Raw genomic sequence first — 27887 nt, forward strand, 5'->3', positions numbered from 1 at the left:
ATGCAAGTTTTGCAAATTATTCGATTTAGTCCCTAATTTCAACTTAAGCACTTTATGCAGAGAATTTCATCACGAAATTTTCACACAATCATGCAATCATATCATAAACCTCAAAATAATTATAAAATAATTATTTCTTTCTCAAATTTGTGGTCACAAAACCACTATTTTGATTAGGCCCTAATTTGGGATATTACAGAATCCCTCTTGTTCCTACCTCTCTCATTCTCACGGTTCTGGCGCTCAGCGCGCTTCACATCCTCGGCGATCTTCGCCTTATCCACTAAAGTAGAAAAATGTCACTCACTCTGTGGAGCTATCAGAACCCTTAAACCATCCCTGAGGTTGTCCTCAAAATGAACACAATGCTCATATTCAGTTGCCACCATCCCACGCACATAGTGGCTAAGTCGCAATAATTCAGCCTTGTATTCGGCCATTGATTTATCCCCCCGCGTCAAATTTTGAAACTCCTTCCTCCGGGCATCCGCATAACTAGCTGTAACACCCCTTACCCGTATCCGAAGCTGGGACAGGGTTCAAGGCGTTACCGAACTTAAACATTCACAAACATGCAAAACCAAGACAAAAAATTTCATCCAAATTAAAACTTTTCAAAAACATGTAAATTGTCCCTTATACAGGCCTTCGAGGCCTAAAACATACATCAGGGTGGTTCGGGACTAAACCAAGGACTTTAGAAATCTCTGGGAAACTTAGAGAAATTTTCATAGAACAGGGTCACATGCCTGTGTGGACACAGGGACACGCTCGTGTCTTCAACATGTCCGTGTTCTCAGGCCGTGTAACTCTCTATTTATGACATCAGCAAAACAAATTCATTCACACGGCCAAGCCACAAGCCTGTATGCTAAGCTATGTCCTCCACACGACTGAGACACATGGCCATGTCTTTAGCCATGTAGCCAACACTTACGCTATTTTCCAAGCCTTATGTTGTCCTTAATTCTCTCCCATGCTTATACACATTATAGACACACATTATAACATCAATTTAATGGTTAATCATTCTTTAGTAAAATTTTGTTAAAGCATTTACATATTGTCATACATGTGTTTATTACCTATACTCATGTTACACCAAGTTAGACATTCCAATTCACATTCTACAATTGTCCATATCCAATCATTATCAACTTACCACCATGCCACACTTTCATTCCATGGCCACGACCATCTCGAATGGTCTTAGAGCATTCATCATGTACATGTGTTATACTAATCATTCATAACAACCAATTATAAACACATCACAAACATTAACACATAGTAAGAATAATTAGGCTTACAAGCCATAACCATTTAAGCCACATCTCATGGCCATATACAATAAATCAATATAAGCCGATACATTTGGCTAATCATAACAACATCTAACATAAAAACTAGTCCTTATACATGCCACTCACTTGAAAGTATTTAATACACATATGACAATACTCTGGAGATGTTGGCTTGATAGTGTGATGCTGTCTCTGACGGTCTCCAACCCCGAGCTGACCTGAGAACACTAAGGAAATGGAGATGAGGGAGCAAGCTTAAATCTTAGTAAGTACATATGAAAATAATAAGCAATTTACCAACATGATTCCATGAAAATGTAATCATGATTACACCTTTGTTGATTTTCTGGTCATGCTGTTTTCTCGAGTCATAGTTACTAATTTATTTATATCCAGAGCTATAAAACTCCAATTTAAGATCAATAACTTTTATCTAAAACTATACTCATATATCTTCTTACCATAACATTTTCAGAATTTTTGGTTTATCCAATTAGTACAGTTTATTCATTAAACATACCCCTATTTCACTGTCTAATAGTTCCGACCTCTCTTCACTAAAAATTATTTATTTCATGGTACAACACTCGGATGTTTTCCCCATCAATTCCTCTTGAACATAGACTCATTAATGATTTTAGGAATGAAAATTATGACCTATAATTATTCTTTTACAATTTTTAATGATTTTTCCCAAATCAGAACAAGGGATTCCAAAATCATTCTGACCCTGTCTCAGAAAACTCCAATTATCACAGAATATGAAATTCTTTTGCCTTCACCGTTTCTTTTATGAGAAAATAGACTCATTAATCTTTAATTTCATATCTCATTCAACCTCTAATTCAATTTTTACCATTTTTGGTGATTTTTGAAAGTCACACAACTGCTGCTGTCCAAAATTATTTTATTACAGAATTTCACTTTTACATAATTTCACTTACTCTACTCTATCTTACCAAAAGATTCGCTCAACTATTGAGCACATTATTCACAACTTTTCACATAGATATACTTGCAATTATTCATCACATAGTCATGTACATATGTATTTTCACTTCATAAATTTCCCGTTGAACTCATCGGAATAATAAAAGATACCCGGTGGCCTATGCATATACCACCCTTGTAACCGAAGCTCTCTGATACGCATTGTAACACCCCGTACCCGAGACCGTTGCCGAAGTCAGACACGAGGGGTTCACAGACTAAATTCGCTTACTATCGCAGTCCATTTTAAAAATTTCTAGACAGCTGGCTAACTGTGTCGCTGTCACCTTAAAAATCATATCTTGAGTTTCACAGCTCGAAAATCAGTTTCGTGATTTTTCCCTGAAACTAGACTCATATGTCCATCTACATATTTTTTTCTAGAATTTTTGGTCGGGCCAATTAGTACAGTTTATTAGTTAAAGTCTCCCCTGTTACAGGGATCGACTACACTGACCTTTGCGCATTACAACTTGGATATCTCCCTGTACAGGGCTTCAATACTGATTTCGTTTCTTTCTATAGAAACTAGAATCATAGAGGAATCTATACATATATGGAATGACTCCTAATTATCTCCGGTTAATTTATAATTAATTTCCAAAGTCGGAACAGGGAATCCAGAAACCGTTCTGGCCCTGTCTCACGAGAACCTGAATATCTCTTAACATACTGTCCATATGATCGTTTTGTTACTTTCCTACGAAAATAGATTCATCAAGGTTCGTTTACATAATTTATTCACTATTTAATTCTATTCCTACTATTTTTAGTGATTTTCCAAATCTACATCACTGCTGCTGTCAGCATCTGCCTTTAAGGTAGACTTTACCTATTCCATAGTTTCCATGATTCAACTAGCCCTTTTAGCATAAATAGCACAAATTATGATAGTGATTAACCATTCCCATGGCCAATCCTTGTTAAGCATATTCACACCTCTCAATAACCATATCCATACCAAATGATTATAACATTATGCTCAAACATATATAAGCCATTTTCGCATGGCTATCCAAAATTATACAAATCCAAAGGGTACATGACCAACAACAAAAGGGTAGTCCTATACATGCCATTTTCAGAGTTCAACCAAAAGTGTACCAAAAGGGCTTTGATAGTGTGGGCGACTTCGACTTCAATAATCCCGGGTCCGATAGCTGACGAACCAAAATCTATAAAACAGAGATTCAAAGAACGGAGAAAGCATTTAATGCTTAGTAAGTTTTAAGCAAGACAAAGTGTTCTCAATCACTATTATTGGACATTCATTTCAACTGTTCGATGAAGTTAATCTAGAGCTTCATCTCGATCTATAATATCATTAAACGCAACACTTGGCTGCCACATATATACTTTTTAATAATAATGACCTAGATGGTCAAATATTTCCAAAGCACATTCTCACATTTGGAGTTATAATATTAATCACATTTACCTACCTCTTTGATACTGATAATTCACCTCGAAATCACTCCACCGATGAGTAAGTAATACGTACCTGAACATCTTGAATACATAATAATTATTTGATGGTAACTTAATGCAGATACTCAATATCAAAGTCTTACTTGAATCCTAGCATTTAGCCGTCGGGTCTTTAAAGCTCGGATATAGTACGAGCACAAAGCCTACGGACATTAATCAGGATAATACTCTCGCATAAAGCCTGCGGGATTTTAACCCGGATATAGTACTGACACAATTACCCTTCGGGACTTATCACATTTATACACTTTCACATCCATCACGTTGGCCACTCGGCCCTGTGACATATATACACTTTCACATTCATCACATCGGCCATTAGGCCTCATCACATATATACACTTTCACATTCATCACATCGGCTATTAGGCCTTATCACATATATACATATCACATATATACACTTTCACATTCATCACATCGGCTATTAGGCCTTATCACATATATACACTTTCACATTCATCACATCGGCCATTAGGCCTTATCACATATATATACACTTTCACATTCATCACATGGGCCATTCGGCCTTACCACATATATACACTTTCACATTCATCACATCGGCCATTAGGCCTTATCACATATATATACACTTTCACATTCATCACATCGGCCATTAGGCCTTATCACATATATACACTTTCACATTCATCACATTGGCCATTCGGCCTTATCACATATATATACATTCACATCACAATTATCCAAATATACTTCACATATCACATATACTATCATGTATACACTTTGTCTTGGCCGAATCTACATTAATCATTTCCCAATGAATAATTCAATTTCACGCCATACTATCATTTCATATTCGAATACTCATAAACTTACAATTTCACAAATTTTAATATCCAAGATCCATCTAACACTCATGTATCGTTTTACAATATCACGATTTAGAATTCACGTATGGGTTTAATCAATAGCTTATGAGTAACTAAAACAAGTTTTATCCATGTTTATAACAAAATCACATATTCACTACGAGCTGTTTTCCTGAGCAGTAGTCACTAAATTATTTATAACTGGAGCTACAAAACTCCAAATCACTTGCCGTTAATTTTACCTGAATATAGACTCGTATATCTTCCATCCATAAAATTTTCAAAATTTTAGGTTTGGCCAATAAATACCAGATTTTTCTTAAATTTTCCCCTGTTTCACTGTTTGACTAATTTGACCACTCTTCACTACGAATCAAATTTCTCATTTTACAGAATTAAAAATGTGTTGTATTTGATTTCATTTGAAACTAGACGCATTAAGGAGTCTAAGCATATAAATTTTATCTTATAACCATTTTTGTACAATTTATAATGATTTTCTAAAAACAGAACAGGGGATTTCGGAGTCATTCTGACACTGTCCCACACAACTTTAAATATCTCTTTATAGGAAATTTCTTTGCTTCCACGGTCTCTTTTATAAGAAACTAGACTAAATAAGCTTTGATTACATATTTTATTTAGCCTATAATTCCACACCAACAATTTATAGTGATTTTCTAAAATCACGTTACTGCTGCTGTCCAAAGCAAATTATTACAATTTGCTCTTAAATTTCCAAGTCCAAACACATATGAACTTACCATTTGAGTTTAAGACATCATGGCCACATCATATCTTATTAAATCAACTCATTATGTCCTATTATGATTGAATTTACTCAACGTTTAATCACTTAAAACTTACCTCGGAAGTGGTCGACGACTAGATATCCACGGCTATTCGTTTACTTTCTCTTTATCCAAAATTGCCCCTCTATGCTCTTGAGCTTAATTAACAAAATTTAAACTATTTTAATCACCTTGTTATATCATTAAAAACAACAAGGTAAATCTTCTCAATGAAACTCATACATAAGGCAACACCTCGATACATCTGCACACATTCGGTATTTCATAAAAACCATCCCAAATACATTTACCTAGGTATCACCATGTCGCCTTATATACATATACTAGTTATGTGGTCAATTTTTCCGATGACCTAAGCATATAACTAATTACACCTTTAATAATATTCACAAAGCCGATTATCCACATGACTACCTTAGCATATTATTAGTTAGCTTCTTATCCAAATTTGCCATAAAGAAAATTAACTCATATCCCCTCAAGTGCATAAGCAATTGCATCCAAAGGACACTTTAAATGCAAGTTTTGAAGGTAACCGAATGCACATATATTTATACCAAGGCATCATATACTTCAAACCAACTATCAAGGCATAAAGCCGAACCTTCAAAATCAATTATCAATACACGTTCAAACATGCCCTCCTACAAATATACAAGTTCTCCCTTAGTTAAACTAAATCATGCTTTAAGGTTTAATGTTCATCTTTAACACAATTACCACACTTCAAACTAAATTTTCAGCTTCATATATCCCACACCAGATTTTTTTTTCCATGCTCAATTTCCATGGCCGAATGAAATTATGCCCTAATTCATGAACTTAAACAACATTGGCCAACTTTCCAAGCTCATTTGAGCCATCAAGCACATTTAGTTTGTTCATACTCAACTAGAATCAATTATCCTCCCAAAATCATCAAACACACAAAATATACCCCATTAAGCTCATGACCGATTTCTACATGCTTCATGAACACAAAAATTTTCACATGGGTCTTGTTGCAAGCTTCAAAACCAACCAAAATTCACAACTTTCAAAGAAAATAACATGAACCTTACCTTATTTGAAGCCTTCTTTTGCCGAATGCCCTAAGCTCAAAGGTTTCTATTTTCTTTCTCAACTCACGGCAAGAAGAAGAAGAAAATGGCCTTGTTATTTTCACCTCAAACATGTTTTTTCATTTATTTCATTAACTTTTATTATATTCTTTCTCCCATAACACACTAACACAACATGTTTCCAACATGTTTCACCCCATAACATTTTGTCCACTCTCATGCTCATGGCCGGCCACTACTAATTAGGGGGGGAAATTGACATGCAAGTCCACCCTTTTTATTTCATGCACTAATAGATCCTTATGTTTTGACCTATCACATTTCAAAAGTGTCACACATAAGTCCTATTGACTAAATTCACATGCAATTTACTAAATCAAAGCTTAAAACTTTCACACATTCGTATTCACATATAATAGTCATAAAATATGACGGCTAATTATTTTTATGACTCGATTTTGTGGTCCCGAAACCACTTTTCGACTAGGGTCAAATTAGGGGTGTCACACGCATAGTAGCCTGCACTTAGTACTACACATGCAACCTATCAATTTGGTAGATGTAGTAGCCTACAATTCGTACTACACACGTGACTTATCCATTTGATACACATAATAGCCTGCACTTAGTACTACACATGCAACCTATCAATTTGGTAGATGTAGTAGCCTACAATTCGTACTACACACGTGACTTATCCATTTGATACACATAATAGCCTGCACTTAGTACTACACACGTGGTCGAAGTTAACGGGTACGCATAGTAGCCTGCACTTAATACTACACATGTGACCTATCAATTTGGTACACGTAGTAGCCTGCACTTAGTACTGCACACGTGACCTAACCATCTGATACACGTAGTAGCTTGCACTTAGCACTACACACGTGATCGAAACTATCGGGTACGCATAGTAGCCGGCATTTAGTACTACACATGCGACCTAACAATCTGGTACACGTAGTAGCCTGCACTTAGTACTACACACGTGACCTAAAGTTGTCTTAAATGCATAGTACTACACATGTGTTCTCACAACGAATCATTCATATCTCTTCTATTCTGAAGGTTCAATCAGGAAATTCTTCATTTTTCAATATTTTACTAACTCATTCTTAGTCAAACCCAATTCATAGTTTACATCAATTGATCATTCTATAGGCAGCCACGTCTCATATGGTAACAAAAGATAATATCATAAAAAGAATCAATATATTATTTACATACAAACTTACTTGTTTCAAAGAAACATCATATTCCATCAGACTTCCAAACCTTTACCAGACGTACTCGAATGGTGGCTTCATTCACATAGCAATATCACATAATCACATAGGATTGCAACATTTTCATTATAATAGCAAAACATCAATAACATGTTATATCATCAAAATAATCGCATAATATCAAATTATTCACATATATATACTTACAACTCATGTAATATCGAAGCATTAGCATTCAAATACAATATTGCATTATTAAAATCACATGAACTTACCTCAGGTTCGAGTACGACTATATATTCTGATTTCCAATCTATGCCCGAATCTCATTTTCCTTGATCTATAATACCATATTTAGCTTACTAATTAGTCACATTATTCATATGGGTCCACAAATCATACTTTTATAAATTTGTATTTTGACCCCTAAACTTTCACATATTTGTACTTTGACCCCTAGGCTTGTAAAATGATTTTTATTCAATTTCCTTGTATTTTAAGCCTAGCCGCATCATTTTCATAACTGTAGCAGACCCTAATTTCCACTGAATCACACATTTATTACAAATTTTGTAACATTTACAAAATGGTCCTTTTTGACAATTTCACCGAAAATCACTTAGTAAAAAGTCATTTATTACACACCGAGCATTCATATTCTACCATTAGACATCCAAACACATGCATTTCATCCATGGGTAAATTTTTAGACACAAACCCTAGCTCAAAATATGGGTAGAAATGAGTAGATCTTATTACGAGGATTTCGAAAATGTAAAAATCATTAAAAACGAGGCTAGAACGGACTTACAATCAAGCTTGGAAGCTTGAAAAACCCTAGCTATGTCTTTTCCATGCAATTTTTGGCCATGTGGTAGAAGATGGACAAAAATTGGCTTTCAATTTTGTTTTTAATTCATTTTAATTATTAGATTACCAAAATGCCCCAAACTTAAAAATATTCTATTTCACCCATTTCATCTCCATTTTTGTCCAACAAATTATACAATGGTCTAATTACCATTATAGGGTCTCCAATTTAAAATCTCATAACATTAGACATCTCTAACATGTAGAACTCAACTTTTTCACTTTTTATAATTTAGTCTTTTTGACCAAATTGAGTGCCCAAACGTCCAAATTTTCGAACAAAATTTTCAAAAAATCATCCCGTGAAATTGTAGACCATAAAAATATAATAATTTTTTTATTGTGTCAGATTTGTGGTCCCGAAATGACTGTTCCAACTAGGCCCTAATTCGGGATGTTACACTAGCGCCCACATATTTTCCTTGGAAAACGGTCTTAAAGCATTCCCAAGTCAACTGATCGGGCTGAGTGCCCTCTTTAATCTTAAGCCACCACTGGTAGGCCTCATCTCACAGTAGTGACAATGCGACCTTTAGTTTCTGCTCGAGAGTGTAGTCAAGATTATCCATGATCCTTTTCGTTACCTCAATCCAATATTCAGCCACATTAAGGGTAACTCCAGCAATTCCCCTAAAAATCTCTGCTCCATTGGACAGGAGTCATTCAGTAACTGACCCGCGGTCCACAGTACCAATATTGGGCCCAACGACCCTTTCCAAAATTCGTAACATGGCCCGGGAAATGTGTCGTCCCCAGCCGTACGATCATGAGACCTAGTCTCAGTCACAGGTGAAGCCAGTGCCTCTCTAGCTTCAATGTTAGGCATGTGGCCAGATGACGAAGAGCCAGCCCGAGCACCTGGACAGCCTCCGCTGCGGCCTTTTGTACCCCCTCCACGAGTACTTCTGGTGCTCATATCGAATTACGCTTTATCTGTATTAACAAATTTATGCATCAGTTTACAGTTCCAGTGTTTATTAACGGATATTTTATGGAAAATAGTATTAGTTATTCAGAGTTTGTTTTTGCGGATCACAGTCTTACTACAGTTTTAGTTTACCCTAAATAGAGTATTTCAGTACGTCTACTACCTATAGTAGTCCCAGTATTTCAATTAATTAAACAACAATTTCAGAAGACTTACAAAATCGGCACCGAAGACTCAGTGTATGATCGTGAGGTTCTGTGATAGGTTTTAAATATTTATAATTATTCGTTCTTGAACTAACTATTATTGCGATTTAGGCAAGTGTACCTATCGAACAGTAGTATAGTTTTAGCAAGACCGGATTGTCGAACCCAAAGGAACTAAAAGTACTAGTAATGACTGTCTTTTTATTATCTAGTCTAAGAATAAAGAGGTTTTGTTTTAATTAACTAATTATCTAAACTAAGAACTCATAGAGAAAAGAATTAGGGAATTACTTTTGGAAAAATCGATTTAGTTAAGACAATACCTAAGGACAAATCCACCTAGACTTTACTTGTTATTTTGGCTCCGAATCGGACGATGTATTCATTCAACTTGTTCCATAGAGATCCCTAAGTTATGTTATTATCCCTATTCAAGACTAATAACGTCTAATCCCTAGATTGAATAATCGAGACTTTTCTCTAATTAACATTATAGGGTTGCATTAACTCGATCTATGGATCCCCTTATTAGGTTTCACCTTAATCCGGCAAAATCTTGTCACCCTATTTCTAGGCGCACAATCAACTCTGCTTAATTATGACAAAAGTACTCTTAGACAGGGTCCATTCCTCCTCTGAATAAGAGCACGTCTTGAATCAGTATCCTGGGATATCAAAACAAGAATTAAGAACACATAATTAAGAACAAGTTAAATATTTATCATACGATTCAGAAAATAATAACAAGCTTTGTCTTAGGTTTCATTCCCCTTAGGTATTTAGGGGTTTTAGTTCATAACTAAATAAGAAAACATCTCAGAAGAATAAAGAATACAAAAAATAAAGAAAACCCAAAACTCCTGAAGGGAAATTGAGGAGAGATCTTCAGTCTTGATGATGAATCCGGCTTCTGAGATGGATCAATTGGCTTCCTGGGAGTAATTCCGTACCCCTTATTCTCCGTCTCCCTTTTCTCCTCTTCTAAGGTGTATTTATAGGCTTTGGAATGCCTATGAGCCCTCAAAAGTGGCCTTTTCTGAATTCAACTTAACTTGGGCTCAGCAGGGACACGCTCGTGTGACATGCCAGTGTGCGATTACTTCAGGCCGTATTCGAGCTTGTTAGAATGGCACAGGCATGTGCTATACCCGTATGAGTAGTGCTTCGATTCTGCCAGATTGACACGGCCGTGTGGTCTGCTCGTGTGAGGAAGTCCAAGCCGTGTTAAGTTCGTACTTTGGTCCATTTTCTCTGTTTTTGGTATATTTCTCGTTCCTTTCGCTCTCCTATGCTCTCCTAGGTATAAAACATGAAATTAAAGCATTAGGAGCATCGAATTCACCAATTCTAATGTAAAATCATCCATAAAATGCGTTAAACATGCGGTAAAAATATGTATAAATTACAGTTTATCAAATACCCCCACACTTAAGCATTTGCTTGTCCTCAAGCAAAATCCTCAACTCATAATCAAAATAAATTCTCCTCAACTTATAATTCTTGTCAATAATATCTCAAAATAATGCATAGGTAATCATACATTGAGAATTCAACTAAAACAACATAAAAGTTTCAAACAATCCAAGTTGAGTATTTAATCATGCAAACATAGGTTTCTCTTTGCATCTAAGTAATTGCATTTGATTCAAAATATCATAGAGTTTCACATCATCACTAAAGATTCACTCAAATCACTCGCGGTGTTTAAGGATAATAAATGAAGCACTCAATAGTCAATAATGAAAAGTCATTACCATAGGCTTGTATGAAAATCAAATCTCCACCACTATAATTTAAGATGATACATCAATCAAAACGTCTTTAGAGGGTTGTAGTGAGGCTTGGTTAAGGGGGTGTGGTCACAAGCTGAAAGAAAGGGTTAGAATCGATATTGAATTGAAAAATTGCCTAACTAGAAAAAGAGTTAGTCTTCATTTGCGTACAACAGAGCTTCTCTCAGAATATGAAATTACAGATATGTATACATAGTTTTTTTTTAAGAACAAGTTAGACTAACAATTAAGAACAAAACATAGCTAAGCAATCCATTCAACTCAAATCTCGATGAAAATAGGGATTAATTTAGGGGATTTCAACAATAATGGGTTAAAGGTTAATATTAAGGGTAAAACAAGAAATTGCTTGTTACGCTCAAGCGGGTTTACTAGGGGTTAATCGTGAAGGTAGGCTTTTCATGGCATGAGTGGGTTAATCCTAAGTGCCTTAATCATTTTGACATATCAAATCAAATGGTGTGGTCTCGACATGCATAATCAAGCAAGTCCTAGAATAACAATTCAATACTGATGCACTCAAAGCAATAATAAAAGTGAGCATGAGAGGATTAATAGATGCTCAAAAGGCTTAAAAATCTCACAAAAATTATGGCTTTTTGATGTTTAGACTCGTGAATTCCAATTCAAAGTAATACCTAGACTTGGAGAAATAACCTATAATTTTAAATTCTTAAAAATCAACTTAGCATGCTTGATTCTCTAATGTTTTAAAGTTTAAACAATCAACGCATAAATGCCTATGTTTTAATTCAAGATATATTAATCAAATTCATAAATAAATTAAAATTTATCCTAAATATGATATGAGAGCTTTTCAAGAAGACAAGGTAATTATTTAGGAATTTTTCTGATAATGAAATAAATACTCCCCACACTTAAGATGTACATTGCCCTCAATGTACAAAGATAGATATTAGAGTATAAAAATAAGATAGGGAGAGAAGTGAAACTTCCTGTATTAAGAATGGATGTTCTTCTTGGTTTGGTGAGATCGAGAATAGGAAATGAATCTGGATGTCACGCATGATTCTGAATGATAAAAAGAGAGTGAAGGGAATAATATGATAGTAGTCACAGAGATAAGCTGTGTTTAAAAAGGGAAAGAAATGAATCTAAAAAAAAACTTAATGGAAGGAAAATAAAAGGATTATTCTAATTCTTCAAATGGCACAGTCGGTGCACACACCCATGTGCTCCGTGGCTCGCCCGTGTTTGTCGCGAATTAAGATGTCGTCACACGGCCTTCTGGCACGCTTGTGTGCTTCAGCCCTGTGCGATGTGGATCGCTTCTCCCACGGTCATGTAACTCCACACACACCCGTGTTTATTTGGCAGATTCGATCACGGCCATGTCGCACGGCCGCGTTTCAATCCATGTTAGTCACACGGCCTTAAGCACGGCCGTGTACTAGGCCATGTGGAATTGGGAACCTGTGCTTCAAGTACTCTGTTAGTGACCTAAATGTTTAAAACTTGAAATTTAAATAATTTAAAACCATTAGTATTCGGGTTACCTCCCGAAAAGCGCTTGTTTATAGTCTAAGCTCGAGTATTACCTTGTTGGTTTATTTAGGGTGGTTTGTGGAGTCGTAGCTCCTCTCCATCGACTTTAAAATTCTTGCCATTATAAAGTTTGAGACAGTGTCCATTTACTTTGAAAGTACCATATGATGGGTGACTTACCTCTACTGTGCCATATGGAAGAATAGATTGAATTACGAAAGGTCTTGACCATCGTGATTTTAATTTCCCAGGAAACAATTTGAGTCTTGAGTTGTATAGTAAGACGAGATCTCCAACTTCAAATTGTTTTTGTTGCTTTAAACGAAGGTCATGGTGCCGCTTTGTTGCTTCCTTGTATATACGTGAATTTTCGTATGCATTGGCTTGCCATTCATCAAGCTCGTTCAGCTGTATCAACCTATTTTTTCCTGCAAGTTCGGGATCAAGGTTTAGAAATTTAATAGCCCAAAAAGCTTTATGCTCTAGTTCGAATGGTAGATGACAACTTTTTCCATAAACAAGTCTATAAGGTGATGTCCCTATGGGAGTCTTAAAAACAATTCTGTAAGCTCATAAGGCATCGTCAACTTTCATTGCCCAGTCTTTTCTGTTTGATTTTACTGTTTTTTCAAGGATGTGTTTGATTTCTGGTTTGCTATTTCAACTTGTCTATTAGTTTCAAGATGGTATGGGGTGGCTGTTCTATGATGGACTTCATATTTCTTAAGGGTTTTTTCAAATTGGGTATTACAAAAATGAGTGCCCCTGTCACTGATAATTGCTCTAGGTGTTCTGAATCTCGACAAGAGTTTTTTAAGGAAACATATTACCACTCTAGCATCATTAGTAGGTAGAGCTTGGGCTTCTACCCATTTGGACATGTAGTTAATTGCTACTAAGATGTATTTATTCCTAAATGAACTAGGGAATGGACCCATGAAATCGATACCCCAAATGTAACACCCCGTACCCGAGACCGTTGCCAGAGTCGGACACGAGGGGTTCACAGACTAAATTCGCTTACTATCGCAGTCCATTTTAAAAATTTCCAGGCAGTTGGCTAACTGCGTCACTGTCACCTTAAAAATCATATCTTGAGTTTCACAACTCGAAAATCAGTTTCGTAATTTTTCCCTGAAACTAGACTCATATGCCCATCTACATATTTTTTTCTAAAATTTTTGGTCCGTCCAATTAGTACAGTTTATTAGTCAAAGTCTCCCATGTTACAGGTATCGACTACACTGACCTTTGCGAATTACGACTTGGATATCTCCCTGCACAGAGCTTCAATACTGATGCTGTTTGTTTCTATAGAAACTAGACTCAGATGGGAATCTATACATATATGGCATGACTCCTAATTATCTCTGGTTAATTTATAATGAATTTCCAAAGTCGGAACAGGGAATCCAGAAACTGTTCTGGCCCTGTCTCACGAGAACCTGAATATCACTTAACATACTGTCCATATGATCGTTTTGTTACTTTCCTATGAAAATAGATTCATCAAGGTTCGTTTACATAATTTATTCACTATTTAATTCCATTCCTACAATTTTTAGTTATTTTCCAAATCTACATCACTGCTGCTGTCAGCATCTGCCTTTAAGGTAGACTTTACCTATTTCATAGTTTCCATGATTCAACTAGCCCTTTTAGCATAAATAGCACAAATTATGATAGTGATTAACCATTCCCATGGCCAATCCTTGTTAAGCATATCCACACCTCTCAATAACCATATCCATACCAAATGATTATAACATTATGCTCAAACATATATAAGCCATTTTCGCATGGCTATCCAAAATTATACAAATCCGAAGGGTCCATGACCCACAACAAAAAGGGTAGTCCTACACATGCCATTTCGAAGTTCAACCAAAATTGTACCAAAAGGGGGCTTTGATAGTGTGGGCGACTTCGACTTCAAAATCCCGAGTCCGATAGCTGAAGAACCAAAATCTATAAAACAGAGAATCAAAGAAACGGAGTAAGCATTAAATGCTTAGTAAGTTTTGAGCAAAGAGTTTAGACACAACCAAAGTATAGCATTCATGTAGCTAAACGGATAATTTCATATGCACAAATTTTCAATATCATACTTACTTTACATTACCAACCCTTTTATTCATACACAAAGATCAACTTAGCCAAAGGCCGGTAGCTCATTTATCAACTGAGCGAATACTTATTTGTAAGGGCTCAACTAATTCAAAGCACATACGAAACATACCTCAATGTTGGGATGTTTCAAGCGTATTAACTGAAATTTTTACAGCAAGATCATTCATTCCCAAATCACGTACCTTCGGAATTTAACTAGATATAGCTACTCGTTCAAATACCTTCGGGACATAGCCCGGTTATAGTAACTCGCACAAATGTCTTCGGGACTTAACCCGGATTTAGTAACTCGCACAAATGCCTTCGGGACTTAACCCGAATTTAGTAACTCGCACCAATGCCTTCGGGCTTAGGCCGGAATTAGTATCTCGTACAAATGCCTTCAGATCTTAGTCCGGATATGGTCACTTAGCACAAAGCCTTCGGGACTTAGCCCGGACATCATTCGAATAACCATGCACATTTAACAATAAATCATGACACATTCGTATTTCATTTTCATTAGCAAAACTCAAACACAAGACACTTATCACTCTTGCCATTTTGGCTCAATAGCCACACACAAAGAGCACGATTTTGATTTGCTTAAAACATGATCTAATCAAATCATAATTTAAGCTCTATTACTCAAGAACTTACCTCGGATGTTGTCGAACGATTCCGATGGCTATTCGACCACTTTTTCCTTCCCTTTATCGGATTTAGTTCCCCTTTGCTCTTGAGCTTAATTTAACAAATAAATTGATTTAATCATTTGAGCATCGAAAAGAGAAACTCAAGATACTTAGCCCATATATATATACATTAGACATTAAAGTCACATACATATGAAATCATGAATCAACTCAACATATTAACCCACACTTCCTTTTAGCCGATTGTCTAAGCCAAGATAAAAGCATCAATATGCTTGCCTCTAACCGAATACATGCAACACCAATCTTCTTCCTATGGCCGAATATGCATGTCTATGTCGAGGCCGATTATATGCTTAATACTTCCTACAAGTATGGTTACTTGTATTGATTATATATCATCTTGTTTCAAGTTCAAAACTCGGCTAATACGCATATACACTAGTAATCAAATACTAACATTTTGCACTTCACCTTACTACCATTTCACATCTATTTTCTACCATGGCCGAATGCATCAAGACACCATACCATTCAATTTTGGTCATGGGTTACACAAAGAACTTAATGTCTAACTCAAAAATGCCAAAAAGAAAATCCAAGAGTCATCAATCACCATCACATGTATCATTACAAAGCTTTACACTTAGCATGCAAATGACATCAACACAAATCCACCTTAGCCGAAACTTAACTTATCTTCATGCCTCATCACCACAACATCAAACATCAACCAAGAAGACAACACCCATGGCCGAATATCATCTCCATCTCATAGCAAAGATTTAAACCATGGGCTAGGTAGAACTCAAACTAACAACTAAAAACATGCATGAATCTCAAGGACAACATCAAACATACCTTAGTCTAGCAAACCACCATAGCTGATTTTCTCAAGCTCTTCCCCTTCCTTTCTTTCCTCTATTCGGCCAAAGATGTTCAAGAATGAACACTTTTTTTTTGTTTTCTTTCTTCAATTCACGGCAATGGGGGGGAAACATGGATGAGACAATTTTTTTCATCATCATTTACCTTTCCATTATTATTTTATTACCCATACTCCTTATTTTATTTTATTGTTTCCTCCCATGATACACCAACACAACATGTCTATGACATGTTTTGCCCATCTCCCTTTGTCCATCCTAATGTCATGGCCGGCCACTACTAGATGGGGGGAAAAATTGACATGCAAGTCCCCCCTTTTTCAACATGCACTAATAGGTCCTTATGTTTTGATCTATCACATTTCAAAAATGTCACACATAAGTCCTATTGACTAAATTCACATGCAATTTACTAAATCGAAGCTTAAAAATTTTCACACATTTATTTTAGACAATAAATATCATATTCAAATAATTTGGTGACTCGGTTTAGCGGTCCCGAAATCGCTTTCCGACTAGGGTCACTTTAGGGCTGTCACAACTCTCCCCCACTTAAGAAATTTTCGTCCCCGAAAATCTTACCGGTAAATAGGTTTAGGTATCGTTCTTACATCGAGATCTCGGTTTCCCAAGTAGCTTCCTCGATCCCGTGTTTGAGCCATAACACCTTTACTAACGGAACCCTTTTGTTTCGCAACTCCTTCACTTCACGAGCTAGGATACGCATCGGTTCTTCTTCATAACTCATATCGGCTTGAATTTCAACCTCTGATGGGCTAATTATGTGCGATGGATCAGATCTATAGCATCGAAGCATCAAAACATGAAAGACGTCGTGAATCTTTTCAAGTTCAGGGGGCAAAATCAATCGATACGCAACTGGACCAACTCGTTCGGAGATTTCGTACGGCCCAATGAATCTCGGACTCAACTTGCCCTTACGGCCAAATCTGAGTACCTTTTTCCAAGGCGAAACTTTAAGAAACACTTTATCTCCCACCTGATATTCAATGTCTTTTCGTTTCAAATCCGCATACGATTTCTGACGATCTGTGGCTGCCTTCAGACTTTCACGGATTACCTTTACTTTCTGTTCGGCATCTTTAATCAAATCAACTCCGAAAATTTTACTTTCACCGAGCTCGGTCCAAAACAATGGTGTACGGCATTTACGACCGTACAAAGCCTCGTAAGGTGCCATCTTAATACTTGATTGAAAACTATTGTTGTAAGCGAATTCAATCAAAGGTAAATACCGTTCCCATGAACTACTGAACTCGATGATGCAACATCTCAACATATCCTCAAGTATCTGAATTATCCGCTCGGATTGACCATCGGTTTGGGGGTGAAAAGCAGTGCTAAAATGTAGCTTGGTACCCAAAGCTTCTTGCAATTTCTTCCAAAATCGTGAGGTGAATCTCGGATTTCTATCCGACATGATAGAAATAGGTACCCCGTGTAATCTCACAATCTGAGAAACATACAATTCAGCTAGTTTATCCAATGAAAAATCCGTACGCACGGGGATAAAGTGAGCCGACTTAGTCAGTCTATCGACAACAACCCAAATCGCATCCTTCTTACTTGCTGACAATGGCAGTCCGGACACAAAGTCCATTGTGACTCGATCCCATTTCCACTCGGGTACCATGATCGGCTGAAGTAATCCTGAAGGCACTTGATGTTCCGCTTTCACTTGTTGACATATTAAACATCTTGAAACAAAGTCAGAGATGTCTCGTTCCATACCATGCCACCAAAACCGACGTTTCAAATCGTTGTACATTTTCGTACTCCCCAGGTGAATTGACATTCAGCTACAATGGGCTTCGTTCAGAATCATCGAAATGACATCTGAATTTCCTGGAACACACAACCGACTTCTGAACCTCAAACAATCGTCATCATCAATTTGAAATTCGGATTCCATATTCGGAACACATTCAGCCCGTTTTGCAACCAATTCATCGTCGACTTTCTGAGCTTCACGAATTCGACGAATCAATAATGGTTTGGCCTTTAATTCAGCTACTAACACATTGTCGGGTAGAACAGACAAGTGCACATTCATCACTCGTAAAGTAAATAGTGATTTCCGGCTTAAGGCGTCCGCAACCACATTAGCCTTTCCCGGGTGGTAATCAATGACAAGCTCGTAATCTTTCAACAACTCAAGCCAACGTCTTTGTCGCAGATTTAAGTCTCTTTGAGTCATCAAATATTTGAGACTTTTGTGATCCAAAAATACATGGCACTTTTCACCAAATAAGTAATGTCGCCATATTTTTAAAGCGAATACAATGGCAGCTAGTTCGAGATCATGGGTCGGATAATTTTTCTCATGTGGCTTTAATTGTCTCGACGTATAGGCCACCACTCGACCTTCTTGCATCAATACGCAACCCAACCCAAGTAGGGATGCGTCACTATAAATGACAAACTCTTTTCCTAATTCGGGTTGCACTAAAATTGGAGCTTCAGTCAAATAAGTTTTCAGTTGATCGAAAATTTTCTGACATTTCTCCGTCCATTCGAACTTAACATCCTTTTGAAGTAGCTTCGTTATTGGTCTGGCTATCATCGAGAAACCTTTGACAAATCGTCGGTAATAATCGGTGAGCCCCAGGAAACTCCAAACTTCGGTAATATTTCTTGGAGGCTTCCAGTTAAGTATGGCTGAAATTTTGCTCGGGTCAACTCGAATACCCGATGCGGATACCACATGACCCAAGAAGCTAACCTCTCTTAACCAGAACTCACACTTACTGAACTTAGCATATAACTGCTTATCCCAGAAAATTTGCAACACTAGTCTCAGGTGCTCAGCATGTTCGGTCTCATCTCTTGAATAGACCAAGATGTCATCAATGAACACAACTACGAACCGATCCAAATATGGTCTGAAGATCCGATTCATCAAATCCATAAATACCGTAGGGGCATTAGTGAGCCCGAACGGCATCACTAAGAACTCGTAGTGACCGTACCTCGTTCTGAAAGCAGTTTTGGGTACGTCTGAATCTCGAATCCGCAACTGATAATAACCCGATCTCAAATCTATCTTTGAAAACACTGAGGCTCCCTTTAATTGATCAAACAAATCATCAATCCGCGGTAACGGATATTTATTCTTTATCGTCACTTTATTCAGTTGACGATAGTCAATGCACAACCTCATGGTTCTGTCCTTCTTTTTCCCGAACAATACTGGTGCACCCCAAGGTGAGAAACTTGGTCGAGCGAAACCTCTATTCTTCAATTCTTGCAACTGAGCTTTCAACTCTTTTAACTCGGTTGGTGCCATACGATACGGAGCTATCGAAATTGGTGTAGTCCTAGGTACAAGCTCAATACCAAACTCTATCTCCCGAACAGGTGGTAAACCCGGAATTCTTCAGGAAAAACATCCGGGTATTCACAAACCACCGGCACAGATTCGGGTTTCTTTTCTAATTTTTGTCATCAAGTACATATGCAAGGTATGCTTTGCACCCTTTTCTTACATATTTCTGGCCCAACATTGAGGATATTACAGCTGGCAACCCATCCAAGTCCGTAGACTCAACTCGGATTACTTCGTTATTTGTGCACCTCAAATCAATAGTCTTGCTTTTGCAATTCACAACCGCATCATGCACGGTCAACCAATCCAACCCAAGAATAACATCAAATTCATCAAACGGCAAAAGCATCAAGTCCGCCGGAAAACAGGAACCTCGAATTACTAGGGGACATTTCTTACACACTTTGTCGACAAGCACGTAACGACCCAAGGGATTTGACACCCGAATTACGAACTCAGTAAACTCAATAGGTAAAGTCTTACTAGATGCTAAGGTTTCACATATGTAAGAATGAGTAGAACCGGGGTCAATCAAAGCAATTACATTAGTATCAAAGAGAGTAAATGTACCGGTAATAACATCAGGCGAAGAAGCATCGTCGCGGGCACGTATAGCATAAGCTCTAGCAGGCGCACGAGCCTCGGATCTAGTCGTAGCATCTCTAGATCCTCTCTGACCACCACTAGCATTGCCCGTATTTCTAGATGGTCTACCTCGAGCAGTGGTAGCACCCGGTTTCCCACTCTGATTTACATTCTGTTCAGACAACCTTGGGCAATCTTTAATGAAGTGGTCAACTGATCCGCACTTGTAACAGGAGCGGTCATGGAATCTACAACTCCCCGAATGCCATTTACTGCAATATCGACATTCCGTTCTGTCTCGACGTTCATTCCCAACACTGGCGACCGAAGTGCCTCGTGTACCCACAGGGGGTCGATCACGATCTCGTCTAAAAAGGCCCGAAGTGCCTCTAGACTGGCCCACATCATCTCGAAATTTCTTCGATGCCTGTTGAAGAGACTTTCCCGAGGATCTTTTACGAAACTCTCCAGTTCCCACATCAACTTTTTGTTTTCTTTTCTAAGCTCTTCGGCTTTACAAGCTCGCTCGACAAGTACTACGAACTCTCGTATTTCAAGAATGCCAACGAACATTTTTATATCTTCATTCAACCCATCCTCGAAGCGTTTACACATGATAACCTCGGACGAAACACATTCCCAAGCGTATCTACTAAGTCTAACAAATTTTCGCTCGTAATCAGTAACTGACATAGAACTTTGCTTAAGCTCAAGAAATTCCTTCCGTTTTTTATCAACAAATCTCTGACTGATATACTTTTTTCGAAACTCTGTTTGGAAAAACTCCCAAGTTACTTGCTCTCGGGGCACAACAGAAGTCAGAGTACTCCACCAATAGTAGGCAGAATCACGTAGCAAGGAGATAGTACACTTTAGGCACTCATCGGGTGTGCAAGATAGCTCGTCGAGTACCCGGATAGTGTTGTCCAACCAAAATTCAGCTTGCTCGGCATCATCGCTGTCCGTAGCTTTAAATTCAATAGCCCCATGTTTTCGGATTTTGTCAACTGGGGCTTATTTGACCTTATTTGGTTAGTTTCCGGAGGTATTGTAGGTGCGGGGGTTCTATTAGTCGGGAATGGAGGTTGTGGAACAGCCGTATTAGTTCGAATGTATTGGTTGAACCAATCATTCATCACGCTATAGAAAGCTTGTCTAGCTTCATCATTCGGATTACTAGCATTAGGTTGAGAGTCCGCCGGCGCTGTCCCTTGTGCGGGAGCAGGCGCTACACTCTCAAGATCATCAGCTACCGCTCGGTCGGGATCGGGATCCATTACTATAAATAAACACATTTGCAAATGTCAGAAATCACCACACTATCAAATAAATCACATAAAATGGCATGTATAGCTAGACCCAACGCATTACGGTAGTCCTAGAATCGACTAAACCGTAGCTCTGATACCAATAAAATTGTAACACCCTGTACCCGAGACCGTTGCCGGAGTCGGACACGAGGGGTTCACAGACTAAATTCGCTTACTATCGCAGTCCATTTTAAAAATTTCCAGGCAGTTGGCTAACTGCATCACTGTCACCTTAAAAATCATATCTTGAGTTTCACAACTCGAAATCAGTTTCGTAATTTTTCCCTGAAACTAGACTCATATGCCCATCTACATATTTTTTTCTAAAATTTTTGGTCCGGCCAATTAGTACAGTTTGTTAGTCAAAGTCTCCCATGTTACAGGGATCGACTACACTGACCTTTGCGAATTACGACTTGGATATCTCCCTTCACAGAGCTTCAATACTAATGCCGTTTGTTTCTATAGAAACTAGACTCAGAGAGGAATCTATACATATATGGCATGACTCCTAATTATCTCTGGTTAATTTATAATGAATTTTCAAAGTCGGAACAAGGAATCCAGAAACCGTTCTGGCCCTGTCTCACGAGAACCTGAATATCTCTTAACATACTGTCCATATGATCGTTTCGTTACTTTCCTATGAAAATAGATTCATCAAGGTTCGTTTAAATAATTTATTCACTATTTAATTCCTTTCCTATTATTTTTAGTGATTTTCCAAATCTACATCACTGCTGCTGTCACCATCTGCCTTTAAGGTAGACTTTACCTATTTCATAGTTTCCATGATTCAACTAGCCCTTTTAGCATAAATAGCACAAATTATGATAGTGATTAACCATTCCCATGGCCAATCCTTGTTAAGCATATCCACACCTCTCAATAACCATATCCATACCAAATGATTATAATATTATGCTCAAACATATATAAGCCATTTTCGCATGGCTATCCAAAATTATACAAATCCAAAGGGTCCATGACCCACAACAAAAAGGGTAGTCCTACACATGCCATTTCGAAGTTCAACCAAAATTGTACCAAAAGGGGGCTTTGATAGTGTGGGCGACTTCGACTTCAAAATCCCGAGTCCGATAGCTGAAGAACCAAAATCTATAAAACAGAGAATCAAAGAAACGGAGTAAGCATTAAATGCTTAGTAAGTTTTGAGCAAAGAGTTTAGACACAACCAAAGTATAGCATTCATGTAGCTAAACGGATAATTTCATATGCACAAATTTTCAATATCATACTTACTTTACATTACCAACCCTTTTATTCATACACAAAGATCAACTTAGCCAAAGGCCGGTAGCTCATTTATCAACTGAGCGAATACTTATTTGTAAGGGCTCAACTAATTCAAAGCACATACGAAACATACCTCAATGTTGGAATGTTTCAAGCGTATTAACTGAAATTTTTACAGCAAGATCATTCATTCCCAAATCACGTACCTTCGGAATTTAACCGGATATAGCTACTCGTTCAAATGCCTTCGGGACATAGCCCGGTTATAGTAACTCGCACAAATGCCTTCGGGACTTAACCTGGATTTAGTAACTCGTACAAATGCCTTCGAAACATAACCCGGATTTAGTAACTCGCACCAATGCCTTCGGGCTTAGCCCGGAATTAGTATCTCGCACAAATGCCTTCGGATCTTAGTCCGGATATGGTCACTTAGCACAAAGCCTTCGGGACTTAGCCCGGACATCATTCGAATAACCATGCACATTTAACAATAAATCATGACACATTCGTATTTCATTTTCATTAGCAAAACTCAAACACAAGACACTTATCACTCTTGCCATTTCGGCTCAATAGCCACACACAAAGAGCACGATTTTGATTTGCTTAAAACATGATCTAATCAAATCATAATTTAAGCTCTATTACTCAAGAACTTACCTCAGATGTTGTCGAACGATTTCGATGGCTATTCGACCACTTTTTCCTTCCCTTTATCGGATTTAGTTCCCCTTTGCTCTTGAGCTTAATTTAACAAATAAATTGATTTAATCATTTGAGCATCAAAAGGAGGAACTCAAGATACTTAGCCCATATATATATACATTAGACATTAAAGTCACATACATATGAAATCATGAATCAACTCAACATATTAACCCATACTTCCTTTTAGCCGATTGTCTAAGCCAAGATAAAAGCATCAATATGCTTGCCTCTAACCGAATACATGCAACAACAATCTTCTTCCTATGGCCGAATATGCATGTCTATGTTGAGGCCGATTATATGCTTAATACTTCCTACAAGTATGGTTACTTGTATTGATTATATATCATCTTGTTTCAAGTTCAAAACTCGGCTAATACGCATATACACTAGTAATCAAATACTAACATTTTGCACTTCACCTTACTACCATTTCACATCTATTTTCTACCATGGCCGAATGCATCAAGACACCATACCATTCAATTTTGGTCATGGGTTACACAAAGAACTTAATGTCTAACTCAAAAATGCCAAAAAGAAAATCCAAGAGTCATCAATCACCATCACATGTATCATTACAAAGCTTTACACTTAGCATGCAAATGACATCAACACAAATCCACCTTAGCCGAAACTTAACTCATCTTCATGCCTCATCACCACAACATCAAACATCAACCAAGAAGACAACACCCATGGCCGAATATCATCTCCATCTCATAGCAAAGATTTAAACCATGGGCTAGGTAGAACTCAAACTAACAACTAAAAACATGCATGAATCTCAAGGACAACATCAAACATACCTTAGTCTAGCAAACCACCATAGCCGATTTTCTCAAGCTCTTCCCCTTCCTTTCTTTCCTCTATTCGGCCAAAGATGTTCAAGAATGAACACTTTTTTTTTGTTTTCTTTCTTCAATTCACGGCAATGGGGGGGGAACATGGATGAGACAATTTTTTTCATCATCATTTACCTTTCCATTATTATTTTATTACCCATACTCCTTATTTTATTTTATTGTTTCCTCCCATGATGCCCCAACACAACATGTCTATGACATGTTTTGCCCATCTCCCTTTGTCCATCCTAATGTCATGGCCGGCCACTACTAGATGGGGGGAAAAATTGACATGCAAGTCCCCCCTTTTTCAACATGCACTAATAGGTCCTTATGTTTTGATCTATCACAATTGAAAAATGTCACACATAAGTCCTATTGACTAAATTCACATGCAATTTACTAAATCGAAGCTTAAAAATTTTCACACATTTATTTTAGACAATAAATATCATATTCAAATAATTTGGTGACTCGATTTAGCGGTCCCAAAACCGCTTTCCGACTAGGGTCACTTTAGGGCTGTCACACCAAACGTCAAATATTTCACATGAAATCATATAGTTTTGAGGCATTTCATCACGTATAGATATGTTACCTGTCCGTTGGCATTTGTCACATGAAGTAACATACCTGATAGCGTCTTTGAACAACGAAGGCCAATAAAAATCTGATTAAAGTATTTTGTGTGCGGTCTTAGTTCCACTACAGTGTCCTCCGGTTGGCCCTGAGTGGCAATGTTCCAATATTTTTGATGTTTCTAATCTTCTAACACATCTTGTAATGACCTGATCTGCACATCTACGTAATAGAAATGGGTTGTCCCAAAAGTAGTTTTTCACATCATTAAAGAATTGTTGTTTTTGCTGGTGTGTTAACCCTTTTTGGGATAATGTTAGCAGCTAAAAAATTTTCGATGTCTGGAAACCAAGGTACCTCGAAGTTAGATATAGCGAAAAATTGTTCTTCAGGGAACGAATCATTTATTTCAACGTCATCCAGTTCTCTGGTATTGGATTTCTCGAGCATGGACGATGATCAGCTGCGAGATTTTCAGTTCCTTTCTTATCCTGAATCTCCAAGTCAAATTCCTACAATAGAAGAATCCATCGAATGAGTCGAGGTTTTGGATCAGTTTTATTTAAAAGGTAGCGAAGGGCAGAATGGTCAGTGTAAACAACAATTTTAGACAATATGAGATATGATCAAAATTTATCAAATACAAAAACCACAGCTAGCAACTCTTTTTCCGTAGTAGTATAATTTTCTTGTGCAACCGTTAAGGTTTTGTTGGCATAATAGATAGGTTGAAAATGCTTGTCTTTTCGCTGTCCCAATACTGCACCTACTGCAAAATCAATTGCATCACACATTAGTTCAAATGGCAAGTAGCAATCAGGTGCAATTATGATTGGAGCATTAATTAATTTATCCTTTAAAGTATTAAATGCTTTTAAACATTCCTGATCGAAGTTAAAAGGTATATCTTTTTCTAGAAATTTAGTCAAAGGTTTATCTATTTTAGAAAAATCCATAATAAATCTTCTATAAAAACTAGCATATCCTAAAAAGCTTTTAATAGCCTTAATCGAACTAGGAGGTGGTAATTTCTCGATTGTTTCTATTTTAGATTTATCTACTTCAATCCCTTTACTAGAAATTTTATGTTCTAATACAACACCTTCTTGAACCAAGAAGTGACATTTCTCCCAGTTAAGCACAAGGTTTGTTTCCTCACATCTTATTAAAACTCATTTTAAATTTTTAAGGCAGAGATGGAAAGAGTTACCGAATACTGAAAAATCATCCATAAATACTTCCATGATATCTTCCACGAGTTTGTTGAATATGGCCATCATACAGCGCTGAAAAGTGGCAGGAGCATTACATAATCCAAAAGACATTCTATGATAAGCAAACGTACCATATGGGCATGTGAATGTCGTCTTTTCTTGATCTTCAGGAGCTATTGGGATTTGGAAGTAACCAAAGAGTCCATCTAGAAAGTAGTAATACATGTGTCCGGATAATCTTTCCAACATTTGGTCAATGAATGGCAAGGGAAAGTGATCTTTTCTTGTGGCATCATTCAGTTTCCTGTAGTTTATGCAAGCTATCCATCCTGTGACTGTTCTTGTTAGGATTAATTCATTCTTCTCATTGGTCACAACTATCATGCCTCCTTCCTTGGGGACAACCTGCACTGGACTTACCCAAGAACTATCAAAACTAGGATAAATAATTCCAACATCTAGAAGTTTAATTACCTCGGCTTTTACAACATCCTTCATGTTGGGGTTCAGACGTCTTTGAGGTTGCACACACGGTTTGTACTCATCTTCCATCAAAATTTTGTGGGTGCAAAAAGAAGGGCTAATTCCATTAATGTCAGAAATTTTCCAAGCTATAGCCTTTTTATGTTCTTTTAATACTTGGATTAATTCCTCTTTCTCATTGGGTTGCAAGTTAGAAGCAATAATAACTGGTAATGTAGAATTATTTCCAAGGAATACGTATTCTAAGTGGTTTGGTAATTGTTTAAGTTCCAGTTTGGGAGGCTCCTCAATAGAGGGTTTTTGCTTAAGTTCATCGTTTATCTTAATGCCCTCATATTCTAATTGTCTTGATGAATGGTCATTAGGTTCCTCACTTGTCTCCTCGCCTTGAGCTGGATACGGTCCCGTCGTTTCCTTCTGTACAATTTCCTGAAAAGAGTCTTGAGTAATATGATCAATAGAGTCAATAAAATAACATGAATCATCCTGTTCCCTAGAGAATCTCATAGCATCTTAAATTTTAAAGATAATTTCTTCGTTACCTACTCTAAGTACCAATTTACTGTCACCCACATCTATTACAGCCCTAACAGTGGCTAGAAATGGGCGCCTTGAAATTAAGGGTACTTCCACATCTTCATCCATGTTGAGCACAACAAAATCAACAGGGAATATGAATTTATCTACTTTTATGAGTACGTCTTCTATAATACCCCTAGGATATTTAATAGATCTATCAGCTAATTGAATACTCATCCTAGTTAGTTTAGGTTCCCCAAGACCAAGTTGTTTGAACATTTTATATGGCATCAAATTAATGCTAGCACCTAAATCAGCTAGTGCTTTTTCAACATTTAAACTACAAGCAAGGGATAGTAAAAC

This window comes from Gossypium hirsutum, chromosome A10 (genome assembly GCF_007990345.1).
Source record: "Gossypium hirsutum isolate 1008001.06 chromosome A10, Gossypium_hirsutum_v2.1, whole genome shotgun sequence".
Classification (NCBI taxonomy): Eukaryota; Viridiplantae; Streptophyta; class Magnoliopsida; order Malvales; family Malvaceae; genus Gossypium; species Gossypium hirsutum.